A 24,552-nucleotide genomic window follows, 5' to 3' on the forward strand; every position below is an offset into this window, starting at 1 on the left:
GATTGAATCTCGCCAGATCGACTTTTGTCTTTCTTCGTGATGACATACGCAGATATGAAATATTAAAGTCGTGATTGAAAATTTCGCGAATTTTGTGTTGGAAATTGTTAAGTTATGAAACAGAATTACATATATTTTAAGAATTTGCATTTTATATGCAACATAATTTTACAATGAGAATATTTTTTTAGTGGATGTAATAAATATATACCTATTTGTGTTAATATTACATAATTATTACGTTATTCTATAATCCTGCTAATACAGTATTTATACATTTCTTTTGTTATATGTACATCATTTCTATTAAAACATGCTAGACAAGATTAATACGCTTCGTTAACATATTAATACTGATGATCATTAATTTGGTCGTTAGTCTGTTCCTGACACTAAAAGAATTCCACGCAGGCGAATAATTAAATTCCAGAGGAATTCAAATAAATCTCTGAATGTGACATTAGACGAGCGGCAGAGTTGTAAATGTTGTTCATTAATCAGAAAAATGCTGACACGTGAACGGGCAACCATTATGATAGCACGATATTTGCATAATGTACGATTCCAGTAGTATTCGCGCTGTCCAAGCTTGCGCCTGCAGCGAGCGAGCGTTCGCAAACATTGACAGTAAAAATTAAAACTTCAAGATCAATCATGTCTTTCGTTATCTTTCATGACCGTTCGGCACATAATATTTTGCGCATGAACACTGTATTCTCTCAAACAAAACATTGAATTAAGAAGAATATTGTTTGCTTGCAGTTCCGCATTTTTGAAATTGCAGACGCAAATAGATAAGTTTATTTTAGATTCAATTTCAAATGCATTTTTAAATGAGCTCGACAGAATTTTAATACATAGATCGACGTATCGTAATTGATTTCTTGACTGACATATTTCCGATTAAGCTTCGGAGTAAACATTATACAGCGCTACTCACTCGAAACGACTAAAAAGCAGTCCTCGTTACACATTTCTATACATATATATGTTTATAATTTTATTTGTAGCTTAGGTATGGGATATAGTGTACAAGATTATCCCTATGTCTGCATTTGAGGACTACGCTTTCAGACTGATGAGCACTCGTAATGCAGAATGTGTACTCATGAAGTCATTAAAGCATTCCGTTTGCATTGCTGTAATAGCTAGCGAAATTTCCAGCGACAGAAAGACGCGCGAATTACGGGTATAATATTTCTTTATCTTGAGCATTTTGTGCTGTAAAGCGAGTTGGATTAAATGCGAATGAGGTGTCAGATGGAAACGCGTAAGGAAAAGGGAGTTTACGCTTGCAAAACCAGCTTAATCCTCTTTTATATCTCGGTATTATCTCGGCACCAGACCGTTTCACTTTCATACGAAAATCTTTTCAATGTATTAATTAGGAAAATAATTGTTTGAAACATAATTGTTTGAAACATAATTGTTTGATGAATGTTACTTAATTTGATCGTGTGCGTGTTCAAAGTTAAGAGAGATATTAGATAATTCTAGAAAAATAATCAAAATTAAAAATAAAACTTTGAAAAATTATTTTATAATAGGTATATATCTATATTAATTTTTTTATTTATTATATATACTCCCATTGTACATATCATTAGTACATATGATCTGATTTTCTTAAATAGAATATTTCTCTTTTACGTTTTATTCTGCATATGAAATTGTTCACCTGTAGATACATATGCCATAAAAATAAATCAAAGTGATGAATTACTAATCGCAATTTTATCTGATGCAATAAAGAATAATTTATGTAACGAGATATGGATATACGTTTGTGTTTTCGGGCCGCGGCGCCTCTATTTCGACCGCGTTTAATCAAGCGAGAAAGCGCATTTTATCAGAGCGTCTCTGCCATTGTATGCCGGGCGGTCTTAGCCTTCGTTTAATCAGCAGGAGACATCGTTCTACTTATCTCTGCCTGCTGTGGTACACGCCTCGCGGCAGACTCACGTACGTAGAACCATCGGTACGACACCGCCAAATGTCTCGCGATAAGAGAGGCACGGAACATAAGGGATGAAAAGGGATAAACGCGCGTCCCTTGTTAAAAGCTACCCTGAGTTTCTAAGTACTCTTGTCTGTGTAGCAAGAGTGCATTGGTGACATGACGTAATTGCGTCAAAAGTTCTCATCTATTATCTATTCATAATCCTTTATGAATCGCAGTCGCAGTCTTAACTAAATTAACAAATTCTAAATTAACGTGTATCTAGAACAAAACTGACAACTTTGAAATAAATAGATACACTACCACTTTTTGACAAATATCCCAAGAGACATAGATGATTATATTCGGAATTGTTGGGTGCCCATAATCGGCATGAAAGTTTGAAGCAGAACACAATTTCTATCTCCGATGCGCGATAGAAGTCAATGTTGATTCGAGCGTTAATTCTGCCGAAATTTCTCGCAGATGGATTAGAACTTCTGATCTTACTTTCCGGGAAAACGCAGTGCGAATTGCATTTAGCTGTTATTTATGCGAAAATCAAACTGTGAACGTCGCGACAGTCATTCTTGGCGAACAGCTGGAGGAGTATCGAGTAGGTTGCACGAATGCGAGGTACTATTTGGTCTACAACAGTATATATTCAGCAGGAGATTTACGAGCACCAGGCTATTGCAATTCGCTGCGAGTGCACAAATTTGACGGAGTGTTGACTTGAGAAATTACAATTACTTTAGCATACTCGATAACCTTGAAAACTCTATTGAGAGCATAACTGTGACTGTAATCTTCACCAAATTACTTTGTAAGTACTCAAATTCTCTCTCCCTCTGTGTTCTCTTTCTGTCTCTGTCTTATACAATTTGAAATGAAAAACCAATTTTCGCGGAGAATTTTTCCGGTGCACTGACATCGAGGATGGTAAAACATCCTGATAGCTTTCCTCTTGCGTCATTACGTGCTGACACACGAGCGGAAGAAATTTCTCACTGGCGTGTATTTATAACTGGTAGATTTTTCGAGCGTCGCGTAAGACGCTCGGTACTTTTACAAGTTTTTGAAATTGCACGTTCGTAAAACAAAAGCAGTAGGAATTCCTCGAGGCCCGGAGTTATCTGTCCCGCGAGCGGCGTTACCTCGAAACGATGTAGTCAACAAATTATCTTTCCCCTGACGAAACTAGTGCATCAACAAAGTCGGTTCATACTTTTTGAAAAAATAACATTATACATTTTCAGGATACAATTTTGGTATCCCAATATAATGTTCGCGCAGTTTGATGATACGTAATATTCAATTTTACAGTCAACGTCATTCCTGTCCTTAATAATTTTGTTTTCAAAATCCGATTAAAATCTATTTTAAGTCACCGTATAAAAGATTATGTCCATCCCATTTTCTTATTTCCGCAGCAGCTGAATAAACTTCTACAGATTCTAAGGATTCTGATCCTTCCAGCGTAAAGTACCGATTCTTCTGTAACAGAATCAGGAGACAATTTTTAAATCGTCGTAATCTTCCATTTAATTCCAATTAAGTCAGATATATTTAAGGAAACACGATTTTCCACGTCTATAAGCAAAACAAATTAAACACTCCAGTGTAACGATAAAAAGTAATTTCAGTTTCATCAAAGCATCGACCATTACAGACGCCATTTATTGCATCGTTGTATAATTTACATAATAATACAAACTTGTAACAGTTTAAGCGTTCCTTTTTCTACATTTAACATTTTGAAATTCAGAATATGTTAATCCGTAGAAAAGATATTATAGAATGCCATTTAAAAGTATACAAAAATTGTTCAAAAAGTTATTTTTTCTGATTTACAAATATAATACCTATTCCTCAATTTACGAATATAATCTTTTCCTGTGTTAGAAGTTAGACTTCGCGTGTTATATGGACCTTGAAATTGTTATCGTAAATTTACACGTATCTTGTAAATACTGAGAGAAGCTTTGTGGATTGAAATTGGGGTCCGAGTGGTACTTATTGGCATAAGAGGGGTTTCGTATAAACTGTGAGCTCGTAAAACAGCCAATAGGTATAACTCGATTTTACTAACGTGTATTTGACCTGATTTAGTATTCGACCAATTTATCTGACGTAATCGCCGACATTGCTTAAAATTGTTTCCCTCTATCTGAAGGTCTATATTATTTATTCAAGTTCAAATCACAAACTGTAACGAAATTTTAATATGGTAACTTTAGTGGTCCGCTCACGGTCCGCTCACGGTCCGATCAAATATTCTTCTATTGGTTATAATGGACGTATTCACATTACGGGTAACGCTCAAGTCTCGCTTCGCTCCATTACAACAATAGAAAAATTTGATCGGACCGTGAGCGGACCGCAAGTGTGTAGCGGACCTAAAAACTTATGTGATGGGATTATATAACTTAACTCCAAAAAACTTCTTAAATTCGCCAGTGAAATTGATAATATTAATTCTCCTTTATTTCGACCAAACTGGCAATACAAAAATGTGATCCACATTTTTGTATTGCCAGTTTGGTCAAAATAAAGGAGAATTAATATTATATAACTTAAATTATTTAAATAATACAATTTTGTAATATAATTTAAATACTTGGTTCTTGAATCTAAATTATAAAATAATTTTGTAATATTTTTCATATCGTTATGAGTATAGTCATACATTTTGTGTGGCACTTTCATAATCGATTTATTGTGGATATCAGAAAAAACGTAGAAAAAAGCCAGTCAAAGCGGAAATGTCACTATAAAATCCATAACAGAACTAAAAATTTACATTCCCTAGCCATTTGGCGTTCCTGCTGGCCAACTTTTTCCATTCGTTTCATTTGCATACGGCCACACGGGGGCTACAATTCATTTCTTTGTCTGAATTTGCACGCGCGAGGAAAGTTCATCTGTCTTTTCCAAAATTTAGTTTTCCAGAAAAAACAGAGTATAATCTGACATGGATTTCTGCCTACAAAACAAAAGTTTCTCCTGCGAATTTATGAAAATGAATTTATATCAACTAAAAAAAGCAATCTGATTTTAGTTGCATTTTATTCACCGCTATGCGAAAACATGTTTTTTATCATCATTTATTTTTTTCTTTTTATCGTTATTTATTTTATTATTTCAATTGTAGAATTTATGCCATTAGGTAGACCTTTTCCCTCTCTGACAAAGATAAAAATTCTTAAATACCACTCTCGCATTAAAGCTAGAACGTGTGAAATTGTTCTCACCATATAAATGATAAGACACCTGATTGTATCCTGCTTTCCCCTACGGAGGAGCCATTTCCTTCGCCGTAAAAGTTCCGAAGAGAGACGTGGGTGGAAAATGTGTTTGCATTATTTTTAGGTCGCATCTCTGACGCACAATGGTTTTTACAGCGAATCGCTGCCTTCGTCTCGCCGAATTATGGATACACATCGTGAAAAAAATAACAAAGCACGAAATTTTTACGCAAACGAGATCCGCGTGATCAAAGTTGGGAATCATGCACAATCTTGCAGAAGTAATATCAATATTTGGATAATAGAGGATATTTTCGGAACTAATATAAAAACCAATAAAAGATTGAATCACAGTCGTATAGAAAAGGCATATGTCCACAAACGCGAATTTTACGAAAAAGATAGGAAAATCATAAAACGACCTTCTCGATCGCAATAAAAGTAATCGAACAAGCTATGTGGTATAGTATCGTATAGGATTTTATACTGCTTTGACAGAAAAATATGCTTTTATTGAATCTTTGTAAAAAATTTATAAAAAGCAGGATTTTGCAAAAAAGCGAATATATATAATCTATTTGAAGTTATTCAATTTCTGATACAAAAAAATATTATTACGTAAATGTCACACTCTCCTACTTGCATAATTGAAATTTACGCTTTATTTTTATAAAGTCATCCTATTATAGCTAGAATTTCTAAATCTTTTTGACAACTAATTTAATATTTATTATACACAAAACTAAATTTTAAGTTTCCACAAAATAAATTCCACAAAATTGAAAATTAAGTCAAGTTTGCATAAAAACATAATTTAAAGATTCAAGAGAAGAGACTGTATCATCATGAATTGAAGGTAATTATCTAAGTCTTAAATTTTTTTGGAAAAGTTACTAAAATACAAGCGCGGAACTCTTTTAAATTCTGTGACTGTGATCAAGAATTAAATTGTTAAACTTTAAGAAGAAGAGCTTCACGCTTTTTGCGGAATCATTATATCTCCTGCCGCTGAAAAATTTCTCGCGGGAGAAATTTCAGGACGATTTCCTTGTATTCATCATACGCCCCATTAAATTATGTATGCATCGTTCATTTGCATTCGCATTCGATAATCTTCCAAGTTAACCGATAATCGCCGTCTTGAACTTCGCCCTAATGTAACCCTAACGGCAGTCATCTTCTTCAACCGTAACTTTCAGCGGTTAAATGTCTCAACATAATCTACATAAACGAGCCTCTGCATATCCGTTTGTGTCGCAGCGATTGTAAGAAGCGATGCGAACATGAAGCTTTATTTCAATTTGCTATTTATTTATATTCCGAATCGTTATAATTATAAAAATACACACATGCACATAAATATTTATAAATATATTTTTAGACATCTAATAGAGAATATTTATATTATATTTGTGATTTTTGACTTTTAATTAAAATTTGATTCGAATTTTCAATCGAACAAAATACATTTATTTTATATTACGAATTTCGAAAACATATGATACTCGATAATAATTTATCAAATATTGAACATTCCCATACATGTATACATATATTTAACGTTTATTCCGTTGTTGATATTTAACATTTTTATCTACTTTAACATATTTTTTTAAATAAAAAAATATTGACTGTTTGATGGATCCTATGTAATAAATAAAAAGGAAAATTAATTGTTAGAGGTTTCATTTTTAATAAAAAACGGCCTTATGATCATCGTTTTCATCATCACAATCGTAAATTTGCGCACTCATGTTCTCTTCATGTAAATTCAAAAGTTCGACCAGAACCATTTGTCAGTGTCACTGACGAATTTTTTATCCGGTTTTTATAGCATCCGTTTTCGCCACTCCCCTCTGCATACAGATTTTCGAGCAAAGTGCAGAACCTTTTTGTATCTCTCTGTGGCAATTTCATGTATATCATTATGAGCAGTAAGAAAACCTTGCAACCTTATCGAGTTATCAACCACAAAAGCTTTCTTTTGCGTATATATGATGACCTCGAAATCGTGTATTCTACATGCAGAATGTAAACTAGCACTTATATATAGAACACTTTGCAGGTACCTGCAAATCTAGCACATTATTTACACGGAATGTAATTTTCTTTCCACCTATGTTGAATAAAGAAAATTAAACGCAAAAGCAGTATTTATTTCTGCTTAAATTTAATTTCGCTTATCAAAATATACAATTATCAAGAAATTGTAATATATATTTTTTTCACTAGGGAAAAATATGACTTTCGAATTTGCAATTGAAATAACCGAAGCAATCTTGGCTCAGTCTAACATAGAATCCTTTACAGAAGTAGCGAATATCTCTCTTGTACACATATATCTCTCAATAGTAAATCTCTTTAAAGAAAACTGTCACTGTGAATGGCAAAGTAGACTTTGGAAATTGTCATTTTTCAGACGACCTATTTCAGGAAATCTCATATAGTCTCGGAACGAGCTAGATTCATCTTCATGTTCTATCAGTACCATGTTTTGCGCAATGGTCATAGTACAACGTGATATTTGCAGGATAGTTGGAACGAAAACACTAAGGCATGACGTATAACGCCATTCGCTGCAATTAGTACCGAATAAGAAATGGAACGTTGCATTGAATCCCGGTAATGAATAAATAATTAATGGAAATAATATGAGAGCACTCTCTTATCGTTGTACGTGTTTTTCTATGATAATAATTTAAATAATATGCAAAAATAGCATAGATTGTAAATATAAAAGAATAAAATATACATGATTGCATAAATTAATATTTAAAAGGACTAGATATATTATAAGTATTATACATTAAATCTCTTATAAGATAATATAATTTTCTGTTGCTTTAGTAATTAGAAATTTAGATAATATTTGTACAAATTCAATCTTGTTTATAAATTGAAACACGTGGAAATGATGATTAAAAGAATATGTAAAAACATCCCATATAGTATTATAACAGCTTTTATCAATATGCGGTATGGATTTGATTGCTTTCCTACGAGTTAACTATTTTATCTAAATGTTTCATTTCAATAGCCAAACACTGTAGGAAATAAATGCATGTTGTGAATAACATGTACTACTGTATCTATTTTTACAAATACGCGTATATATTTTTATAAATTCTATCAATACGAGGCAGAATGTATTTGCTTTTACGTAAATTGAAAATAGCATAAACAGTGCATAAGCAACAAATGCAATAATAAAGAAGCAAAACCAACTTTGACATCGTTTTTCATACTTAATTTGCACACGCAGTGTGACATACAAATTTCAAGAAAGCACTGCAGCAGGATAAAAAAATTGCAGGATAAAAAAATTGCAGGATAAAAATTCTTTGATAAAAATTTATGCTAACTCGCGTGATACGCATTTCTGTCAAAAAGAAAACATTTAATTTCTACGTGACAAAATTCATTAGCGAGAAACTTAATGAGCATAATCGAGAAAGATGTGCGTGAGATTTTTGAACAGGATAGCGTAATAAGATCTTTATATTGTTTCTCTGGAAATATTTCCTTTGATGTTGACATATATTCTCGTATTTTGTGCATCCAATACAGCATTATTTCTGTGTTCAATATCAGTTACGCTGAGAGGTTGGTATATAATTGTAATATACTACGCGATCGAGATAATCGGGAGTTGGAGATATACGGTATGATGCATATGCATTAACGTACTATAGCTATGTACCACAATGCTTCGTAAGCATTATTTCATTGTGAATATAGTCGCCCCGAGAGCAAAAGCACATTTTACTATCTATTGTGGGTCAAAGAGATCGTAGTTTGAATTACGAAAATCGATACGCATGGGACGCACAGAAATATGACATAAATTAGCTCTGTTTAATTTCGGATCAAGCTCTTTGATCATTATTACATTGCTTTGGTAAATATTGAATCTCCATAGCTGCATTCCGGTCTTGAATCAGTTCAGATATAAATATATTGATTCCCAAAAGATACATAATTTATGTTATTCTTTACGTAAAATGTCTCAATAATTAAATGTCGGATTGGAAAAATTATGAAAATAAAAATTTACTTGAAATTAAGTTAAAGAACACAATTGTATTGCTTCTTTTTACATCAGAGTATTAAAACCGCTTAAATTTCTCACTTTACAGAGTTAAAAAGTATTATATGTAGATTAAGGAAGACATTAGTTTATATATTATTATTTAATATTGTTTCATATATCATGTATATATCTATTTTTCTTTACTAACAGGAGAATAGGAGAATGTGGAATATAGTTCAAAACATTAAAGGTAATCGAACCCTATTGATCGGTTAGCGACTGCATGAGATGCATTATCGTTCTCGGTACGCGATGTAGTTTACATATTTGTCCGCGGTCGTCGTCCGTGTAACTTCGTTACCTTTAAAGACCTCGATCCCAACATATCCATGTATTATATAATGATATATCTCGACGTCCGGACCAAATACCCTCTTGTACGCTGGCAAGCGTAAATTACATCACTGTTGCCGCTGCTGCATCTGATTTCACGCAGGATCAACGGAAACAGAAGTGAACAATTAATTCTGTGCGATTTGATCAACTTTATCAATTGTCACGAGAACAAATATCTCTTGCAACGAGAAGCACGAAATAATTGAATCGGTTATCGCACAAATCGCGTAAGTGACATTGCGATACTTCGTATATACATTATACCATATATACTGTTTTTAACTAACAAATATATATTGAAAATGTTATAATGTTTAGAGAGCTTTTTGGTTTTATAAAATTAAAAAATTTAATCTTATCTCTTTAAATAATCTTTATAGTTTTGTATATCCGCCATGAGAAATTCTGCTAATAATTAGATTTTTCTAATAATTCGTTATTATAAAACATATTTAATTATACCTTCATGATAAAATTTTCGTGATATAAAATTCCGTTAAAGATATCTAACGGAGTTGTTAATCGTATTGGCAGCGAAATATAAAACATTGAATAAAAATAAAAGCGTTTGTTACAGTTCTTCGGCTTCTCTAATAATATGATAATGTTAATCATCTTTCACATCGTTTATTATGAATGAAATCATCAGTCTTGAATATTCAATGACGAGTTATGGGTGTGTACTACACGAAAAATTTATGAGCTATGCAACGGCGACAAAATTTAATTGTTTTATTTGTTGTGAAAGCGCGTGCATTATTTACATGGAAATAAATGCAACGTACGTGAGAGATTACTTGCAATAAATATGATATTACGCCAAATTTATTCATTTTGCGCGAAATACGAAGTGACTTTGTTCGAACAAACATTTACAAATAAAATATCATCCATTTCATTTAAATAAGAATTATAAATTTAATATTAAAAGTTTATACAAATAAATACATAATTTAATTGCAATAAAGCAATAGTTTCTTATCTATATAATAAGTGGACTCAAAGTATAAGACTGCAAAGTTCACACAAATTACGAACATAAATGTAACAATTTCGTACAAATTTTCTTCGAATAGAAAAATTATTGAAAGTAATTTCTTATCTTTAATTTTTAACAATTTTTATTGTGTGCTGTTTTAAAAAAGTTCTTCGTTATTTTTTCGTAAATTGGGCTCTGATAGTTTTACTCATTCACGATTCTACGAATTCACATTTCTTGATCTTTTTTCACCTTGCATGTAATTGCATAAGCTATAATTAGTGGGGCTACGTTATATACGTATGCTGTTTCAATAACCAATGGTAAATAGCGGCTTTAGACGCAAAGATATGTTCTAACTTTCAGGTACTTGAAACGCTGCTGACGATATTCAAGCAATTTCGAGTCGATCAAGCAATTTGAATCAGTTACATAAACATGTAATGAATAACTGAAGCGCGAATGCAACGAAAGTTCTCTTTGAAACTGTAGCGTTATTAAAAGTTTTTGCGAACAATACTTTAGAAGAAATTTCTATCGTGCGTGATTACGTTAGATAAAAAAATGTAATATATCTTTATCTAAGTTTGAGATAATAACCAGTTTATTCTTTTAAATATACATAGCGAAATTTAATTTTATCGATATAAAATTATGTGAAATGCATCGGAATAAATGCAATAACGGTTATATGCAAAAGATAATTTGCAAAAGTTGAGAATGTCATTGCTTTTTTATTCGTTTCATTAGTTATATGTATATATCATCATTATAAATTAATTACTTTTATTGAATGTTATATTGAATGATATAGATTACAATTTGGATAAAAAATACTTTTTTAATATAACAAATGACCAAATAAAATATATATTTAAAGCTATTTTTCTAATAACCATAAAATCTGTATTTTAAAAAATGTTTATCCATTTGAAATGTAAAAGTTTCAAAGCAAAAGGTCAGTATTAATTAATTATAATTTAATACTTATTTTTTATTAACCATTACCGTGCTTTGTTATATTTCTAATAAACGCCCGTATATGTCAACCTTGACGATTGCCGAGATACAAAATTGCAAGTTACAATATCCGCGAAACTTGTGCCCGCATAAGACTCGCGTTTTTTCTTTATAACTATTGCGCTAGTTAGAAAATCGAGATAAAGGTCAAACTCTGAGGTGATCCCGAATGAGAGGGACTCAAGTTTCTCAAAGAGCTTGCAACTGACGATCTTTTGTGTTTCTCGACGATCTTCTGCGCATTCCGCCGGTGGTTGCCGGCCGCAGAAGTTGGATCAAGTGGTTTGTTCCAGTTTACATCTCTCCTTGGGTTTTTCAGATGTTACAAAGAACGATGCAAAGTGATCCCCAGAGAGAGAGAGAGAGAGAGAGAGAGAGAGAGAACGCTCCCCTAATATTATTATATGCGGGCGGAATTTATAAACGTGAATATTAAGTCATTCCCGAGAGGTCGATCGCGTATCTCTATCGAGAGATCGATCTGTTGTAAAATATTTCATGCGCACACATATATCGACGAACTGGAGAAATATCTATTCTAAAAACGGCGTATTAAAGCTAGATTTATCGCGTCTTATGAGCTTGCATTAATGTGCAGTTCAATTTTAATTGAAAAAAAGTTGAGATTAAAGAGATCATTTTCATGAAATGCACACGTAACTTGCAAATTACATTCAGCAGTGACAAAATAAAATTTATTTTCCGTCAAATTCAGCGCAAAATGTTTTATACATGCAAAAATGCTGAGAAAATGCCGCTTTCATTGCTTTAATGTTCCGCAAATTTCAATTATCTACCTACATATATGTATGTATATATATATATATATATATATATAATTATCTAAAGGAAAATAGGGACAATACAGGAACGATCACACGTTACACAAATGGAAAGTAAATTAGCTTGCGTCAACCGGTGTCGTGCCGGTCGCGCGCCTGTCTGGTCTCTTGATTTTACATTGCAATTATCACGAGCTAAATATGCGGTTAAGTAAATGACACAAACACGAATTACTGCAAATATGAATTACCACTCGGTGTACCGCTGCATCTCCATTCCCGCTGCATTTCCATTCCGATGCTCCATTCCGAGCCATTATTTTGGACGCATTCACTCGCGGAGAAACACGGAGAAACGGTCTAAGTAATGCAGCTAATTATCATCGAGCGTTGGCGCTAATTAATCAAAAGAGACTTACTACGCGAGCATTCGTTGGCAGAATTCGAGTTTGACGAAGAAAAAGAGACGCGTAATACGCGCGAAACGATCGGCGCAACTGTGAACGGGCGCGAAATAGCGCGAAGTAAGCGCTGGTCATGCGAGAGACTCAATGATACCTCGAATACTACCTCGAATATTATCGATAAAATCCGTCGATTTTTATCTCATAATGTTTTTCATGGAATTATACGAATTCCAACAAATGCGAATGTTGGTAAATTTGGTTTATAATTCTGCCCGGTGCGTACTCGATTTTAACCCTAGCTTCCCACACTGGGGTACAGGCTACCTCACGTCGAACATTTAGTTACAACTATAAGAAAAAATCAACTGATTTTAAGTCACTTTTGTTCCATCGATACGCCACACATCAAAAGGAATATGCCTATGCATAGGAAAATTTGCAAAAGAAAGTAGTTTGTAAAATAGTCGCTTGTGAAAAAAGATTTCATTCAAAATTCGTGAATTACTTTATTTTACTTGGGAAGCTAGGGTTAATGTTGACTCGCGTAGTCACGTGACGTCGTCGCCTAGTGCTTCATGGTGCTTGTACGTTCGCCGAGTGACTCATCTGTGTTTTTTCCGCGATTAGAGCCAAAGTTTGAATGCAAATTCGTTCCGGGAGTGAGAATTTGATCGGCCGGCAAGCGCGGAGCGGATTTTTCATGCGATCGGGACACGCGATGGTGAGCAACATGTCGATTCGGCGTTCGGATCGCACCGATCGCAGGTTGCTTCGCGTCGCGGCGCGCCGCAGCGTGAAGTTAGCCGCGCGTGATTTAAATTTTTCGTACAAGCGCTTCTTGTTAGCCGAGGGCATCGCGCGCCATTATCGCGTCGGAAGGATCGCACGATCGTCGTCGTTACTTCGCGTTGCACGTGCGAATGCCGGGAGCGCCATGCGACACGTCGAGCGGTCGCAGCGAGCCGCGTTTTGCGCGATTGGTTCGGACTAGGGCTCGCTATTATACGTTTAAACGGAAACACGTTTACACGTATAATTAGCATATCCGTTCATTAGAAACGTTTTCCCGAATATACGTGTTTTAAGGTATTATACGTATAAACGGAAAACGTTTACACGTATATTAAACGTTTATTTGTTTATAATCGCGCCTTACGTATAAACATTTTTCTACAAGTAAACATTTTTCTCCACCTCTTATTTTTAATTTCATTGGCTTGTCATTGACGTTACACCAAGTCGACGACGACGACGACGACGACGTTGCACCACGTTGACGACGACAGTACACCACGTCGACGACGACGACGGCGACAACGTTGCACCACGTCGACGTCGACGACGACGTTACACCACGTCGACGACGACGACGTTACACCATGAGGATAACACAAGCTGAAATTGGTTGCATGTAGTCGATTACCGCATAATTTTAAGTTATTGACCTTCGAAGACTACTTCACATCTTCGAAGCTTCGATCCTTAATTCGTATAATAATCGTATAATAAACGTTTAAACGTTTACCCACAAGTAAACGTTTTTCTGGAAGTAAGTGTAAACGGATAAACGTTTAACGTTTACACGTATATTCGATAAACAAAATAAAATCAGAGCCCTAGTTCGGACATCCGCGCAAAATAACGATTGTTCGTTGGCGTCTTGCGTCAACCGCCCGTTTCTTCATCCCGCATACGCGCGTCACGAGTACCATGATCGTCATGTCGCATTAATTAGCATGCGCGATCGTAATTAGCGACGCTTGGTCGATCGATTCGCGAGCGTGAGCGTGAGTGTCCTGGAACCAATGAAACAGTGGGAATGCAACAAAGAGGGATGATGCCGTAATGGCGACGATGCAACAATCGAGGGATGCAACGGCGGTGGGGTGCATCGACTTGTGAGTAAACTAATTCACATGCATTATGAATTATTCGCGCGATTAATTTCGAGTGCATGAATCGTGCCGTGAGGTACTGCAAAAATAATTTTGCGAAGATCTGATTGCGCGTAAATTAAGGTTGAATCCGTCCCTGAACGAATAAAACGCGATCGAATTACTTCGCAGGACGCGATCGGCCTTCGTGTCAATTTTGCGGGCCGGACTGTCAAGGTGAATTCGTGGCCATTCAGTCATGATAATCGAGTTGATTCGCCGTGAATTGGTTTTGTTCCTAGGAATAATCCGCGAGCTTTTCATTGCGGAATTCGCCCATTTATGCAAATATTAAATTATATTAAATTATATATTCCATTAAATTATTATACATCCGCATAATCTCTTTTTTATTAGAATTTTATTAAAATTCCGTATTTAATTATGAAAATGCCATACGTTGAAATTTAGGTGATAAATAATCTCTAGAAATTTTTGTTAGAGAAAATTTAATTTCAAATTTAATGGTTAATATATCATTCACATTTAATACTATTAGAAAATTCCTTTTATAATAATTAATTAAAAGTAATTAATTTATAATGATGATATATACATATAACTAATGAAACGAATAAAAAAGCAATGACATTCTCAACTTTTGCAAATTATCCTTTTGCATATAACCGTTATTGCATTTATTCCGATGCATTTTACATAATTATATCGATAAAATTAAATTTCGCTCGATAATATAATAAAACTTCAATTTAGGTCACTTTAACGTGAGATTTTCTCGTTATCATCAACGTAATTACGGTTTAACAAAAGTGCAACAATCGCGTTTTGTTTAATTGACCATTATAAAGTTTAAACGACCGGTTCCCGCTTTCGATTAGCGTTCCCAATGAAATTTTGGAGAAACGATGCGCCAAACAACCATGGCAGTAACAATGCATTAGCGTGATTATAGATTTTTTTCTCTCTATTCTTATGTAACATTTTACACAATATAATATTAAAATATGCTTTTCATGTTAGCATATTAGGTAAGTGTATCAAATTTGCAGTATCTTTAATATAATGATAATTGCACGCGTTATAAAAATAATTCATAAATCAATAATTGTGTGCAATGCTTCACATTTTTTTATATTATAAATCTATGAAATTGATATTCAGACTTATTAAGAATTTATTAAAAAATATTATATACGTAAGAGAAAATGTTAAATACAAGGAGCTCGAAGAAATTATATCTGCTTCAGTATAAATTTTTTAATTTATTTCTGATATGTATTCTTCCTCTCAATCCTTTCTCTTTAGAGTTTTAAATTCGTTCTCAGCCAAAGTTAAAATTAAATTCTTTGAAAGTTAAAACGTAACCAAAATTTTTTTATATTAAAAATTATAAAAGTTTTTAGCGAATTAGATCTTAAAGATAGAATTAGGAGCAAGAAATATATATATTTTTATCTTATAATTTAAATATATTTGATGTTTTAACCAGGAATTTTACAATATAATTATTAGCATATATTTTTCAAAAGGTTCCTGAAATTCAATAGAAACGTCGTCGACTAATCTCTATTGTAATGTGATAGATATCTATCAATCACCGCTAATTAGCTAAAGCTTTTGATGTACTTGACTCCATAGACTGATCGTAGATATCGATTTGCGGTTACATGAGTGTTCTGACTCCCTATCTATATTATAGCTGGCTATTTACATATAGGATAAGCAGCTCTCTCTAACATTAATAATCTAAAAGGGCCCGTATAAAAATACTACTTTTGCGAGTTATGAGTCCTTAGAGATTCTTTTTTATTGCAGTCTTCAAAAGTGGGCTCTCTTCTGTGCCATCGCCGATTATCTTTAAGTGCGATGCATTACATTTTCTTTTTTTATCTGCAGGATCTTCTAAATGCAATTTTTCTAGCCATTTTTATCGAAGTTAGATTCCTTGCCCGATTATTTGATCGACCGACATTTTTATCTCTAATCTCTAATCTCTAATTTGAAACATAATTATTTAAATAAAAGGTTAACTTTTATTATGTTTTCATAAAATTAAGGTTGTGTTCTAGAATCTACTGAATCACTTTATCGTATGCGACTTCACATTTGCGATAAAACTTGCTTTTTGGTTATTGTTCCTGGTTTTTTTATATAATCACGAATTCGAGTCCATGCTATTATGTCCATTTTCATCATTTTGTTACATGCGCAACTCTCCTTTGTATTGTTTCTTTCTTTTCCAATGTTTATTTCTCATCTTATGTCATTTCGTTACATCACTCATTCGAAATTCGAGAAACTGCAGTAAGAAAATCGCGATTTCCTTAAGAAAATCACGCTACTCTGCTTTTATTGTTTTTTCCACTACATCATAATTCAGCTTTGCTCATGACGTTTATTTTCCGGATGGATCTCCTACGTCTCGCTATTTAATATCGCGATAAATCTTGTCAAAGATCTTGTCAAGGATTTTGCGATATAGAATATTTTTTAGTATTATTACTAGATTACAATTGAAACAAATATTTTATAATTAATGTATTTCGAATAACACCTTATAACATCGCTCATTTGAAAATATACTCATTTGATACATGTCAAGTAGCCTTTGCAAACGAAGAAAAAAGCATTTTTTAGGTTGACAGCTTGACGAGAGCTGAGAGTTAATTAAAGCGTTAATCAATAGGTTGAATCGTTTTTCTGCTCTAATTTTTAAAGAAAGATGACATGAAAGAAACTTGAATATTCAAGACGAGCTTTACTTGTGTATGCTTGTCTCAAAACAGATTTTGAGGTGTATTAATTAGCATGTTGTAGCTATTTTTTTATTATACGTTGGGTTATATTATACTTCCTTTTTTATTATAGAGCTTTCAGATAAAAAACCATTTTCGTCTCGACGAGTTAATATATGCGCAATTAAATGAATGTATAACTCTTATGAGTGACGATATGTTATGCATCTTAATTATTCAAAGAAAGAAACCTTTCGAATAAACAAACTGTTTTAATTTTAAAGATATTAGTTTTGCATAATGGCATTTAAAAAATAAACTTATATATATAAACATGTTTTTTTTAACTACTTAAATATTTTCGATACGCAGCACGGTAAAATTAAAATTAGGAATTCCGCGAATTATAGACCGCAAATTGGATCATCTAAAATAGATTTCCGACTATATAAGCGAGGAGGGGAGAAAGTGAGAAATAGATATGTTATGCATCTGTATTGGTATTCTGAAACAGCTAAGCATTGTTAACTTGATTGTTAATTAATTTGTCCCGGGTAATATTCTTCCAAAATAATCAATAATGTTATTATGTATTAATATTATTCAATTTTAATTTGACAAAACAAAAGTCATGAATTGTTTAATAAAGGAAAATATAAATAGCCGATTTCAATTTATCATACATATATGGCGATAGTATCTCTTACGCATGGGTGTAAAGTTTCTTCTGTATTTAACATATGCTAACAGGCTTACGTCATAATGATCTAATTTTACATCAAAGCGAAACAATGTAGGTATTACAAGCATCTAATTAATGTTTGAGGCTTTTATAGGAAACAAACTAGCTCACAAATTTCGTTCTCAATTATCTCGGAATGCCATTTTCGTTGAACGCTAATATCGTATGATATGACAACGTCACATACGCTATTTCACAAATTGTACCATTCGCAAAGCCAAACTTTGTTCACGGGGATATTAATAGACGGGTGTCATCCGCGTCGACCGCGACACAGATCTCTCACGCGGAATCTTGATCATAAAATTCATTTGTTTAATCACCTGTCGTTAGTTTGATTCTTGTCGGTCTTGCTGCACCCGAACTTCATTATCGCGTTACCTTGCACTCTCGTCACCATCGTTCCGAGTCGCGTGAACGTTTACGTGAACACGCGAGATCAAATGCATTTTACGTCACTTCCGTGACGGGGTTGGAGTCAATCATAACTTTATCCATCGACGGCGAGGAGAAACTGTCAAAGAATTTTCTTCGTCGATCTACTTCTCACGAAAATTCGAAGAACGTCTTGAAAATACCGCAATCACTGATTCCCACCTCTTTTTCATCGTGAATCACTTCGTTTTCCTTGAATAGAATCTTGGAGAACTCCGATATTGTCCACGAGCACGCCAATCACCAATTCGTATCGGTTCTCTTGCTGGTCATTGCACGCATTCTAGTGAGTCAGAGGAAATCTAAGATTTACATTATATTATTAATTCACAAATCTTTGATTGGGATATATTTTAACGCGAAAAGCGGTCGAATCAATTTTATTTTCCGGGGAAATCTTGAAGCATGTTTTTTTATATAAGCGAAGTACCTTCAACACACACTTTGCAGTTAACTTGTTTTTCATTGTTAAATTCTATATAATCTTTCTTAATAAGAAGAAAGAAGGGTTTTAAAATAATCCAAACACGAAGATTGATAGTCTTAAATAAGATCAGTTCTAATGCATGAATAAACTCCCGGTTGATTGTCCTTCGTACAACTCCATCAGTGGCTATTCATTAATATCCTTGTTTCTTTACGAATGCGACACTTTGTCTTTTCTTAGAAGAAAGAGAAAGATAGAAGCTCGTTGTTCCGGAACAATTATACTCATGGATCTGCTTTGATTATGGATGTGAAATGAAGTTTTTCTCTTGAAGAAATTGATTATCTTTTGATATCCGAAATATGTTCGTAATGGATATTCATTTGTTTCTTGTTTCTTCGCTGAAGAATCATGTTGTCTCTCCAGAAGGAAGAGGTAATTCCAGAATAAGTAAACATGCGATCTGCGTCACCCTTTCATTCACCGATTTACGTCACTCTTTACGCATTACCAATTATAACAATTACTAATAAAATTTGCATTAAATCATGAATTACTTATTTAGATTTATAAATTATTGTAATTTCAGAATCTCGTTGAATTTAATTAAGTTCTCGACATTCAGTTATTATGTTTTTATGTTGATTAATTGGAAATTTAACTCTTATTTTATATCAGTAAATTTTTATTTATTTTATTTATTTATTTTATTAATAATCTTGCTAATAATTATTTACTATGATCAATTTCAACACATGACTTTTACATTTTACTATTATCTCAACGAGTACACGCATGTAAACTTGTCTATGGTTACCACATCATTAACAGTTTCGAAACATGATAATCACTCGGTAATTAATCTTGCTGCTGACCGCCCTTTAATAAGCTCGAATATGCTTGTTGATAGAGAACTATATCGAAAACACTAATCACTATCTATTAAACATATAATCATCTCGATCATTCATCAATAATTTTATTATTATTTATTAATAATTGTTACAATTAATCACTTGTCAATTATTTCTTGATAGTTTTCCTGACGATCACATTGTTAGACAATGTACGTTCACTAATCATTCATCGAAATCAGAAACGAATATTATAAGAGTCTCAGCAGCGCAATATCCTTCGTTCATCATTAAACAGTGACTTCGAAATGTAGCAAAGCATCATTTTATGACACTTGTTTGCAATTTCCCAGCACTTTTTCCTTTTTCATTAAAGCTTTTCACTGTAACTCGATGATCGTGGCGCGGTCTTGTTCGTTCTCCTTGACAGGAGGTGTAAAATCGACACGCAGTTTCGGAGCGCTCTCACAGCGCACTGAGTGCTCCTAACCGGGCGAAGAGGAGCGTAGCGTCGCGGCGCGTTGTGTCGCGCCGCTGCGGAGGAGCCGCGAGTGCGACGAGAGTGACCCTGGCAGTGAGTGCCGCCTGCGCACTCTCGTTGTGCCGGCTCTCTTCTCGTCTCTCGGTCCTCACATCACCTTCTTTCGCACTTCTTTCTCCCCTTCGAGAGCACGCGATTTCGCCTCGAATGAGACGTTCCGCGTACGCGCGTTCTGGCTCCGCTTGCGGGTATTCGCGTGTTTGCGTTCGTCAGACCGTTCATATGGCCTGTTCCCTGCGCCATTCATACGTGGCATTAGAAGTTTCCGGATTGGATACCGCAAATTGCGAAAAACGTAAACAGACGCTATGTTATCTGCTGATTGCAAAGCGCGTTCGAGCTTGCGATGAGTTTGATGTTTTGCACGTAATTCGGTGGAAATCAGATGAGATGTTGATGCGAGAGAGAAGATATGAATCAGATGAAATTTTGATTGAGACACGAGATTAGATCTCGCCGTGAGATCGGGTTTTGATTAAATTGGATCCATCAGTCCATAGAGTCGCTTTCGCTCACCGGGACGGTGATGCTCGGGTGATGATTATTGCACTACTGTGTGTTCTACAGTTAAGGTTTTCACTATTACCAATTTTCATTTACTTTTATTATCTATTATATGCAATCTATCATTTTTCACTTTATAGGTACTACTCAGATTTCGTTCCGTGATTGATATTCCGTTAAATGTTTGTTAAAATCTGCGTTTTTTTCTCTTTTTGTTTTCGAGGAAATTACTTGCCTTAGAGTACGTTACATATCTTAGCGTATGTAATAAATTATATTTTATTGCATTCTATTCTGTTTTTCTGAATAAAATTTTTTCTGCATTTGTAAACTAGAGCTTTCTGCTATAGATATTTCTTAAGTTTGTCAAACTTTTTGAAATTTCTGCTCTTTATTTCTATTCCTATTCCAAGTTTGCTTTTTTCAAAGATGGATAGACGAATAGAAAATATCAAATTTCAAGAGTGGTTCTAAATAAGAAAGTTTAGAAATTCTTATGTCACGAGGAGCGATGCGGGGATCGTCGGATGCATACGTGCACGTTCGAATCTGATTCGGCATCAATGACCCATGAACCTGACCTCTGCCATTCGTGCAAGGCGTGGGTTTAACCTACAGATCCCTCCTGCATTATATTTCATGTTGAATATGTCTCACGTTGAAATTGGTTTATTGGTGGTATGAATATAATTGCGAGATTTTACGAATTTCTTATAAAATATGTTTAATTTAATTTGGAAATAGAATAATGTTCTGTATGATGCAAATGATTTAATAATCAATAATTTAAACTTTTTAATCGAATAGATACATGAATTGTTTTGATAGATTGTAAGTAACGAAAGAAAGGAAAGGAAATTGTAATAACATTCGGTTTACCATCTTAAGAAAAAAATTAAAATATCTTTGAAATGCGCGAAATATTGTTCACAAAATGAAATCTGCACAATTGTTTTACATGTGTATAAATATTAATATTTTTACAGAAACAAATAGTTTTGTAAATTTCTTTGTTGTTAAAACCAACAAAGAAATTTACAAAATGTCAATATTTCCATTGAGCATTCAAGTTTTTAATATATTTGTTCTTTTTAATACATGCACTTGTATTTCTCTTTCCGGTATTTTTTTACGCCATGCGTGCGTATTTTTGTTCACACTTGTTTTTTCTTGTGGTGGCTTTATACCATCGGTTACAACGACGGGTGGCAAGATATATCCTATTTCGGTGTGTTCCCTCTTTGATTGGTCCAATTTCGTACCCTTCTTTTCCTGTCTTCTCTTACCTTATTTATACGTTGTACAATTCGCAGAAATCATGATTGTTTCGGTCTCTAGCTTATCCTCTTAATTCTGATTATTTCTCTTCCCCAGATTCAAGCTTACGTTCTGAATTGCTAATACTTTGAGCTTATTTATATTAATCCATATCTCTTTAGTTAAAGATAAATAATATTTTAGCTTATTAATTTGTAGAGTTCAATTTTTTATTCTATTATTTGACTTAAACGTATTATTTTGTAGTGAAAACTTTTTGAATACAGTTATCGTCTTAAAGATTTTGCATGATTTAAAGTATGATTTTATACTATATCTTTATCCATTCATTTATCATTTAATTTCAACTGATAAAACAATGATTTGCATCCTTTCCTGAACATACTTGCTGATACTATCTCCAGTACGGGGTTTGGTGCAGAATAATAACTAGATTTCTTCCTCTTTCTTCTGTTTTTCTTTCACTCTCTTTCTTGTTCTCTCAGCCATCAGAATGATGGACAATGCTTTCGAGGGCACAAGGCAACGATTACATTTACATGACACCTCTAACCATGAATTTATCCGCGTGTAAATCAAAATAAAGTCTGAGCTGAGGTCGTGAGAGCCCCTCGCGATCTCTACGGTTAATTCTAGCTGTGATTTATCGCGGAGTACCCTTTGAGTGATCGCGATAAACCCTTGCTCGGATCGTACGCGATAAGCCGTTGCCGTCGGATTACGTGTCTCAGTATTTATCGCGGATTGTTTTACAATACGTAAAAGTGAAAAGTACACGGATATTTTGAAAGTAGCGTGCAATATACATACGACCGCTGATTAATATCCTCGTTCCAATAGGGTCCTCCACGTTCGAGATTAGGTGTGTCATGATATCGATTCGGGCAGTAGAGTTACGATGTGGAATAGCGATAGATAGCGCTGTCACTTGCGGTTATAGATTAGAGCATTAGAGTATACTGCTAATACGCATATTCAATAAAAAACGCACGCAGACACACCCTCGCGATTTTTCAACATTACAGATCCATCTTTAAGAAAATATATGTGCCTATATTTCTCGCGAAAAATACACTTTCCCTTCCAATATCTGTATAAATTTAGAATAGTATGTATAATACAGGGTGAGGCACCTAAAACAGGCCACCTGAATATCTCGGCTGTTATTGGTGGTAGAAAAAAATGTGCCAGACCAAACTTGCATGGTTTCGAGGGACACATAATTTGTTCTAAATAACTTTTTATTAGGTGGACGCGTAGAGGTCATATGAAGGTCAACTTCATTTTTTTAAATAGTATGATATGTTTTTTTTATGTACCATCTAGTAGAGCGTTTGAAGATGCGCACATTGATCTACGAGTCAAAATCATTCAAGGTCACCTAATAAAAAACTATTTAGAACAAATTATGTGTCCCTCGAAACCATGCAAGTTTGGTCTGACACATTTTTTTATATCACCAATAACAGCCGAGATATTTAGGTGGCCTGTTTTAGGTGCCTCCCCTGTATATATTTAATATATATTATCGTATAATATACGATATGTTTGTTATGTAAAACATTTACTTTTATTTCACATTCTGTACATTTTATGCTCTATACTTTAATCAGACTTATTACATTTTGCAATGGGCAATTCTAGCACGTGCAATTGCATTTTCTCATCAATTCTGTGGCTATTGCGCAATGTAGCGTGGGAATTGCACATACGATTAGTTCCAGCAATCGATTACATGGAAATATGACTCTAATTCGCAATTTTCTCAGCATCTGCTCTTTCCAGTTAGTGTGATTTATCGATTTATTATTGATTTAAAACGATTTTTTCTCATTCATTCTTTGTCATTATAATTTAAGGAAGAAATAAAATAATGTGAAAATAAATTATACAAAATTGGATATTTAAAGAATATCTGGAATATCGCGAAGATATTAAAACGTTATCCAAAGTATCCAAAAGGAGATCAGCTTGGCGACAGACGGATCGAGTTTTTATGAGTTTCTCCCTTCATTGTATTGATATCGTATTCCCATTTGCGAGAGACGCGGCAAGAATCTCCCGAAAATTTTTCGTCAAATTATAAAAGTCTCCGACAAAGTCGCGAGTTGCTTAGGATTTTCTGCCTTCAGAAGGATTGACCTTCACGAAACCGAGAAAAAATTTTCTCACAAAACGTGTCTGCATCTTTATGAGCAATCTTTTGATGCTTGTGTAATATTGTTATATGATCATACATCTCCACATTTTAAAGTAATTTAAAGTAATTAAAAATAACAGAATCATATGATTTAAAATTGCTTACTATTTATTGTTACCTACTTTTATCATTAAAACGCT

At 33.8% G+C, this 24,552-nt stretch overlaps 1 protein-coding gene across 4 annotated transcripts in view; it reads right to left on the bottom strand.

Annotated features, from left to right (window-relative positions):
* LOC105285143 (FMRFamide receptor) overlaps window positions 1–19,657 on the bottom strand; it is a 45,783-nt gene extending 26,126 nt beyond the window's left edge. Inside the window, exons 1-2 of one of the 4 annotated variants that reach the window (XM_011349135.3) lie at window positions 19,039–19,657; window positions 18,497–18,891 (exon numbers count right to left, since the gene is read on the bottom strand). The gene's annotated coding sequence lies outside the window, so the exon portion shown is untranslated. Of the gene's footprint in view, window positions 1–12,645; window positions 12,762–18,496 lie in introns of those variants that run through there. The other 3 variants (XM_011349134.3, XM_020033560.2, XM_020033562.2) reach the window with 3 other exon arrangements.
* Window positions 19,658–24,552: the final 4,895 nt, after the last annotated feature.

Source organism: Ooceraea biroi, chromosome 6 (assembly GCF_003672135.1).
Source record: "Ooceraea biroi isolate clonal line C1 chromosome 6, Obir_v5.4, whole genome shotgun sequence".
Taxonomy (NCBI): Eukaryota; Metazoa; Arthropoda; class Insecta; order Hymenoptera; family Formicidae; genus Ooceraea; species Ooceraea biroi.